This window comes from Stigmatopora argus, chromosome 18 (assembly GCF_051989625.1).
Source record: "Stigmatopora argus isolate UIUO_Sarg chromosome 18, RoL_Sarg_1.0, whole genome shotgun sequence".
In the NCBI taxonomy this organism is placed as follows: domain Eukaryota; kingdom Metazoa; phylum Chordata; class Actinopteri; order Syngnathiformes; family Syngnathidae; genus Stigmatopora; species Stigmatopora argus.
In genome coordinates, this window is record NC_135404.1 from 12,640,418 (window position 1) to 12,648,050 (window position 7,633).

Below are 7,633 nucleotides of genomic sequence, written 5' to 3' on the forward strand. Positions count from 1 at the left end.
GGAGGCCAAGCTTGGTGCCGTGGTCAGATCTCCAGGATCGCTCATATCCAACAGGATTTCTTATAATAAATCTTATTTTTATTAAAAAAAAACTGGGTCACTAGAGGGCAAAAAAATCAATTCAGGGTTTTTCCTTGCCGATTGCCCAACGCTAGCTAGGATGAAAAAATGCTAATACCAAATGTTTTCAGTTTTCTACATTTATTTCAACATGGAAGGTTTGTCAGCTTATCTCGAAGCAATGTCTAACTGACCAGCTCCATCTTGTGTTAATCCCGCAAATGCCATGTAGGCTGAATTTAAGATTCTTTGTACGGGCCATAATCACTGAAAGTGGGATACCTTGATACCTTACACAATATCCTTTTAATCTATTTTTTAGTAACTTTTTGCATCTCTATTGCAGGTCCAAAGCCATTGAAGGCGACCAAGTTTGTCAATGACGTTTCATGAAGTGACTTTGAGAGTGAAGAGGAACAAATGACGGCAAAAAATGGCTACTTATGAATCTCTCAATGCGTGTTGGCATCTCTTCAATCATCTGCAAGACTCTGAAAACACAGGTTAGTAAATATCCAGAACCCCCTAAATAGCCACGTCAACATTTCAGCTTCTCAAATCAAATCAAATCAAATCAAAAGCCTTTATTGTCATCATACACAGCTGCGTATAACGAAATTAGTGGTGCTACTCCACAAAGTGCGTTTTCCCAAAAAAGATAAGTAATATGAAAACATAAAAAGTCACATCCTGCCAAGGTAAATTCTAAAATATTGCACAATCTAAGATATTGCACAGAAGGGATTGTGTGTTGTGCTAACGCAAGTTCAGAGTCCTGATGGCTGTGGGAAAAAAAACTGTCCTTAAGTCTATTTGTCTGTGCTTTATGAAATCTGCCAGAGTGCTTATGATGACTTGGGACTGTGTCAGATGGAGACTTAAACTTAGCCCATGACATAAAAAAAATAGCATACGTTTTCCCTTTTTTTGGGTGACTCGACAGGGACCCCAAAACTAAGCAGCTTGCTTTTCCTCACCCGGCTGCTTTCCATTCAACCCGCAGACATCCGCTATATTTGGATTAGAGGATTTACCCCCTTCTGCTTTTCCTATCGGTCATTCATTCTGACCCTTTAAGTCGTTTTCCCCTTCACTGTACGTGATGACGTCACGCTCTGGACCACCGGAGTCGGAATTCCGCTCCTTCACTTTCTGGCTACCTTTTTAAGTAGGAATGATCACATCTCGTAAGTAGAATGGAAAAGTATCTTTCTTTTTTTTCTTCTGTGTAAATCGGGAGTAACACGTCTGAGTGTGAGTCAATGTAATCCTGATATTAACAACATAGTCGCCTTGTAATTGATTTCCCGCAGGCCTCAGATCGATGGCGGCGCTTATTATGAAATGCCAGAGCGTGCCAGGGTACATTTATGATGTAAAAATACAGGCATTAACCCGCCCGCAGGTGCACGCATGGCTGCTCGCGGCACGCCGACACCCAAAAAATCACATACATCTGCTTACCATTCTGGTAATTGCGCTTCCATCAATATCATATTACCCGTTTCTTTAGCTCCCTATTGATCAAATCTACAGCTGCTCTTCGCGCCATGGTTACAATGCGCTCTATTACCTGAGCTCGGATTGGCAGGTACGCCTTTGAGCGATTGTTATGCGGTCCGAATATTGATCGGAAAAGACGCCAAAGTGGACGGACGCCTTTTGGCAGGAGGGGCATGTTGTGGTTGAAGATATAGATTAAGGTTAGATACGTATGGATTTTTAAAAGTGATATTTTGGAGTTAAAATGATGTCTCTCAATATCAATAACAAGTTCAGGTTTAATGGCAGCGTGTTTATTTGTGTTAAGGTGGGAAAACTATTTTTTTTAACCCCAATGTGAACAAAACTATAAAACATAGGCCAGATCGTAAATTACGTCATTTTCAGAGGAAATGGGTAAAAAGATTTAAAGGTTTTTAAAATGTGTTTATTTGAAGTGTTAACTCAATCATTGAATAATAATGCGTTGAATAATAATGCGTCGAATGATAATGCATTGAATGATAATGCATTGAATGATAATGCATTGAATAGTAATCCATTGAATGATAATGCATTGAATAATGACGCATTGAATAATGGTGCATTGAATAATAAGGTGTTGAAAAATAAGGCATTGAATAATAAGGTATTGAATAATTAGGCATGAATAATTAGGCATTGAATAATTAGGCATTGAATAATGATGCGGTGAATAATGATGTGTTGAATAATGATGCGTTGAATAATAGGGTGTTGAATAATAGGGTGTTGAATAATAGGGTGTTGAATAATAGGGCATTGAATAATAGGGCATTGTGTAATTGGGCATTGTGTAATTAGACATTGAAAAATTAGGCGTTGAATAATAAGGCTTTGATTAATTAGGCATTGAATAATAAGGCATTGAATAATTATGCAATAATATTTTGGAATCGTAAAGGTTTTTAATTCTAGTGCAGAACTGCTAGTTTTTTTTAAACAGAACTAAACAAGCCTTGTTTATCAAAGGATAAATAGCCGTATTTGGCGACCAATCCCGCCTACAGATAGTTGAGTTGCAGAAAGGGGGCGCTCTCATTGTCGTAGTATCTGTCCAAAAAAGACTTTCCTGCTTTCAAGTGAAAAACAGAGCGTCTTCTTTTTTCAAAGTCCATTTGAAAAGTCCCTCCATTCACGTCTGGAAATAGTAAATCAATGATTGACTCTTCCTGCGTGTTCCCATCATCTGATTTCCTCATTTCAACTGGCGCAAATCGGCCCGCCAAAGGCTTCGCTTTTCCGCGACCTTGCACGCGATAAGTGCGGTCAATGTTTGACTGCGCCATCTCGTGTAACGGGCCGCACTTTTGCCGTATGGGAACGTAACAATCGAGTTTTTGCTCCTGTAATAGCGCTATCATTTATTGAACTTGGCAATTTCTTTTGTATGGCAGCCATGGGAAAAAATGGAATCGGTTGGAAAGGTCATGCTAACACTAACATCGATTCCTCTAAAAATCTATTCATTTGTGATAGTTAGTCAAAGTGAAATTAATACTATAAATACCTATTGATGGGAATGGTCTAGTAATTCACTTTAACTGGGAGAAACTGGAAGTAATTGAATTACAAACTTTTTTTATAACTGTCTACTAAATATTTTTGATTGTTTTTTTATTGCTCTTGTTTTTGTTTTTTTTTCTACATGGATCCATTCATTAATTTCAACAAATTATTTCAATTTTTTTGAATAAGTCAATTGAAGATCACTGTCCAAAACATTTAAGAAAAAAACATTTTTTTAATGACCTACATTGTAATTATTTCAATCATTTAATATCTCTCTATATAATTTTTTATCGCCCTTGGCAAAATACTAGCACTACATACCGATGTAAAACTTTCCAAAACATAAAAAAAAGTTCAATTGCTTTAAGTAAGATGTTACTTTTTAGCACATTTTTGGAACTTGACTGACAAAAACCCAACACATCATAAAAGCTATTGTTATAAGAAATGTTTAAGTCTTAGCAAATAATGGCTGTCAATTTGTATCTTGTCCCCCCACCCCAACAAAACCAGACCCCCCCCCCGCCCCCCCCTCAACTCTTAATTCAAGACATGCATGATGACCACATCTGTTCGTAGTTAGCATGAGGATCTTCTATTACAGCCCATGTGTTTCCTGTCATGGAGTAAAAGGAAAAGACAAATGGAAAATGCGTGTGGCCACCAAATTCTATTTTTTCGGGGAATCGTCTCGTCTCTCGTCTGACGTTCAGGTCCGACCTGGACTCTGGACCCATGCCCGCTTGTCTCTGCCCCCAATTGCCGTCTATTTCATTTTTTACAGCTCGTGTTTTGCACTCGTTGGTCACGCTTGAACTTTTCCCGTACTTGAACGCAACCCTCCCGGTAAGTGACTGTAAATCTCACTGTGCGATGAAACGCTATAAATCTGAGACCCGCTTGAAGCCTCTCAATAAAGCGCCCCTTCGCTAAATAATGAAACCTGGGGAGGCGATCCGGTCCCCCGGAGGGATGAAACAGGATAAGTTTCCGATCTAAGGCTCCAATGCGGGAATTAAGGGGAGCCCGGCTTCCGGCGCTACGCGGGAAGAGGACATTGTCCAATCTACTGGGGGCATTGCCTGGGATAATAAAGTTTGATATGTTCTCATATTGGCAGATAGTCTTTTCTCAGAGGGAACTATTGAAAGTCAGGGAGGACACCGAGAGACTAGGAGTAACCACTAACTTGAAGTCAACTTTTATTGCGGAGAGGGGTCGTAAATTGGATTTTTTTGTGTCGCATTTAAACATGACTTTTGAATTATTGATTCTGATCAATAAGACTACCATGTTTATTCGAGTATAACATGTAAAAAACTGAAGCAAAGTTCGGGTGCGCGTTATACACGAATCCCAGGCGGGATTCAAAAAAAAATATTTAAAAAAATATATTATGATGATTAATGAGACTTGACGGATTTTAAATTGTAAATACTATTTGAGAATTGTGGTTTTTGTTTTGCCAGAAGTAAACTTTTATTGCGGAGAGGGGAGGTCGTAAATTTGATTTTTTTGTGTAGCATTTAAACATGATGCCTTATTGACTTTTGAATTATTGATTTTGATCAATAAGAGTACTGTATTTCTTCGAGTAGAATGTGCTAAATGTTGTACCATAAAACTGAAGCAAAATTCGGGTGCGTGTTATACATGAATCCCGGCGAAGAACTGCCCTACTGTCTTTGTCCGCCAGAATAAATACGGTATACTATATATAAGGAGTATACACGTAGCAATACTGATATCAATTTTTGAAGCAATTGGGAATTGTAATTACGGATTTTAGGAGGAATGACTAAACTTGACTTAACAAAACATGCTTTTAAAAAAGGGAACACATTAAATTTAGCAATTATAGCTCCGAGAAAAAAACAGGATGCTTCAAATATTTACGGTATAATAGTAATGGGTAAGTGCACTTGAAAGATGCCATAGGCAATTTAGACCAGCGCCCAGGGTGCAATCTATTTGGGGGCGCTCAAGAGCCCACCGCTATTTTTTTCCCAATGTAGATTAGGATTTGTCTTAACTATTATCCTTTTTTCTCAAATTAGTAGCGTAAACCGTCAGCTCGGCGGCTAATTCCACCCGCCTGTTCTTTCAAAAACCACAAGGGAGAGCCCGTTTACTACCATTGGAACTTGGATCCGACTTTTAGAATCCACATTAAACCAACATCATCCTCCAGATGAATGTTTCACTTCTTTTATTCCCCTTTTTAAAGCTACAATAATGACAAACCACCACCAAAGAACAATAACAAAAAACGTGGCCGTTCTTGATATTAAAAAGGATTGTGTTTCTCTTGAAGTGTTTTTAATGGAACGAGATCTATGTATTTAGGAGGGAAGATTTTTCTTTTCCCATATTTGACATTGAGCTTCAACTCACGGACTGGTTTGGCCCTGTTTTGGCGTGGCGTGGGGGGGCGTGGCATCAACAGAATGATGGGTGGGCTTTTGAAAGACAGCCTACCAAAAAAAACGGACATTTTTCCAAGTCATTCCAAGCAATTTTTGGCTAGTTTTGACAACTAAAAAAAGGGAAAACAGATCTGAAATCGCCATTTGCATCCATTTTGACAAACATCGATAACATATTGAACCTATTCGTCCAATCAGCTTTTCTTTTTGTCCTTCTGGCCGCTTTTCCTCTTTTCCCTGAAACGTAAATGAACAGAATCGGCGAACGGGGAGCAAAGCGAATCCTCCCTCGCAATCAACGAGAAGGGCCGTTTGGTTTAACGAGCTGTCAGCGGCAGAACGCTCCGATGGAAAATAGAATATACAAGCACGCAGCGAGCGCGGGGATTTGGACGGATTCCCTGTAATTATCGTATCGTGCTAGCCTCCATTGCCGCCTTGATCTGCCAGCTTGAGAGGAAGCGCGGGTGCAAATCTTCGACCCTTCGCAGGCGGGATTTCTCTCGAGAAGTCCTAAACTAGGGGCGTCCCGACTTTGTTTTTGTTTTTTCAATGGGAGCCGCTTGCAGAAAAATCAAAGGCAATCAACTCAGTCTTTCCACTTTTATTTATTAAATAAAGGACCAGCTAATTTTTTTTAAAGTATTCACTTATTGGCTATCATTGAGAGCTATCGGTGTCCAATCCATTTGGACTGGGACGTTTGGCAGCCTTCCCATTCAAATTAGATTTGCTGTCAAGGGCAGTAAATTAAATGATATAAACTGTAGAACAAAATTTTCAGCGACAACAAAAAAGTCCAAAAAATCATAACACATAAATCTAGATTCATCCCATTAGTATTTTTATATATTTTTTAAATTAATGTAAAATAAAATACTAAACTTGTAAACACTTTCCTAGATAGATTTCCATTTTTTTCCCGATTTTGACCCTTAAATTAAGTTAAAAATTGACTCTCTAGATTTTTATACATTTTTTAAATTAATATAAAACGAAATACCAAACTTGTAAACACTTTCCTAGATTAATTTCATTTTTTTTCCCAATTTCGACCCTCAAATCAAGTTCAAAATTGACTTGCTAGATTTTTATGCATTTTTTTTATTAATGTAAAACGAAATACTAAACTTCTAAACAGTTTCCTCGATTAAATTTTTTTTTCTTCCCAATTTTGACCCTTAAGTTAAGTTAAAAAATGACTCGCTAGATTTTTATACATTTTTATATTAATGTAAAACAAAATTCTAAACTTCTAAACACTTCCCTCGATTAATTTCATTTTTTTCCCAATTTTGACCCTTAAGTTAAGTTAAAAATTGACTCGCTAGATTTACTGTACAAAAATGTAGACTGGATTCACTAATATTTGCAGGATTTGCTGCCATCCAATAAAAAACTGGGTAGTTAGCTCACAGGCTAAAGTGTAGACACCCCCGTACTAAATGATCGCCATATGTACACTGTTGGATTGTGGAAGTAATTCAAGCGATGACTGTTAAAGTGGAGCTGGACGTGTAATTAAAGCAATCTCATGCCATGTAATTTTTCTTTCCATTCAGGAAGTTATAATGAATAGACAGCAGCGGGATTTGGGGGATTAAAGGTTTTGGAAGTTACGCACTTTTCAGTCCAATTCCACTCGTGAACTCACTCGGAAGCCATGAAACGTCTTCTCGTGAGAGTTTGATGACTCAAAATCTTCCACTGCCGTCTCGACAACCCGGATACTTTTGTACGTCTTGTCACGCCCGTTTGCCAACGATCCCGATGGTTTCAATCTGGATGCGATTTCAAATATTCTGCTGGTTTTATCCTTAAATGAGTCGATTTGTGTCGGAATGTTAGATGGAAAGAATTGAGTTTTTTGGGGGGATGATGCAAAACGAACTGGTCTGATGAGGGATTTCGTACTGCTTTCTTGTGGCAATTTTTCATTGATTCATTTCTCCCTTCCTTCAATCATAGTTCGTCCATTTTTTTTTCTTCCAATACCGTATTTTCTTGCATATAAGCCGTATTTGTCGCAAAAAAATGACTGAATCGAGGGTACAGCTTATATGCGCATAAATTAGACACAAAACTGCAAGGTGACAAGCACGAAACGCCATTTT

General features: G+C 38.2%; 1 protein-coding gene across 2 annotated transcripts in view; it reads left to right on the top strand.

Moving 5' to 3' along the window:
- Positions 1-7,633, top strand: part of tex2l (testis expressed 2, like) — a 61,823-nt gene that overhangs the window by 6,071 nt on the left and 48,119 nt on the right. For both annotated transcript variants that reach the window (XM_077626657.1, XM_077626658.1), the window contains exon 4: positions 407-563. The gene's annotated coding sequence lies outside the window, so the exon portion shown is untranslated. The remainder of the gene's footprint in view (positions 1-406; positions 564-7,633) is intronic.